Source organism: Morone saxatilis, unplaced genomic scaffold (genome assembly GCF_004916995.1).
Source record: "Morone saxatilis isolate NCDOM2014 unplaced genomic scaffold, NCSU_SB_2.0 Contig14, whole genome shotgun sequence".
Classification (NCBI taxonomy): domain Eukaryota; kingdom Metazoa; phylum Chordata; class Actinopteri; family Moronidae; genus Morone; species Morone saxatilis.
The window spans coordinates 9,156,844-9,157,593 of record NW_023339696.1 but is presented as its reverse complement, the minus strand read 5'-3'; positions in this window follow the sequence as shown (position 1 = coordinate 9,157,593).

Below are 750 nucleotides of genomic sequence, written 5' to 3'. Positions count from 1 at the left end.
AATTATGATATTGGCCCTGTTTTTTGCCATCCTTTTGTTTTTTGCATACAATTTTTTGAGCCTTATTCATTGCATGAATTGTGCCATATGAATAAAATTACTGGTAAATTATTACAACAAGAGATTCTNNTTACACTGTAAAATGTAAAGCTTTCTTTAAGGGTATTCTTTTTTGATACTATATTCTGCCTCAATGTACTGGCAATTGACGGCCAATTATGTATGACATTATTTTTTAGTTATTATAACCATTAACTTTTCTTTAATAAATATAGTTTAAAACCTTAAAATTGTTGCACAAATATAAAATATGTGAACAGCTCCACCATGTTAACATGCTAGATTCAAATCAACTACCAAAAAGGCATTTAAAAATCACTAAGCATAGGCCTTAGTTGGCTTCACGATATCAGCCTGTGCGTTTCCCGCTGCATGTGTCGATTGAACGGTGACCATAGCGCCTATTCCTGAGTAGTCAAAAAGCATAGTCACAGTTCAACAAACTATTAACCACTGCATGCATAGACCTGTTCCCAGATATCTACACTTTCCATAGGATCTTTTATGAAAATCTACTATCTAACATAATCTCAGACGTTTCAGCAGTAGCTCGGAATAAATTTACAAAGGTGTGGTAAAGTCTGCCTCTAATAACATTTCTCTGAAAAATCTATAAAACCAAGTAACAGAGATTCACTTTTTGTTAAAGTAATGCAGCAAGAACACTTATCTATGACTGTATTTTTTTAA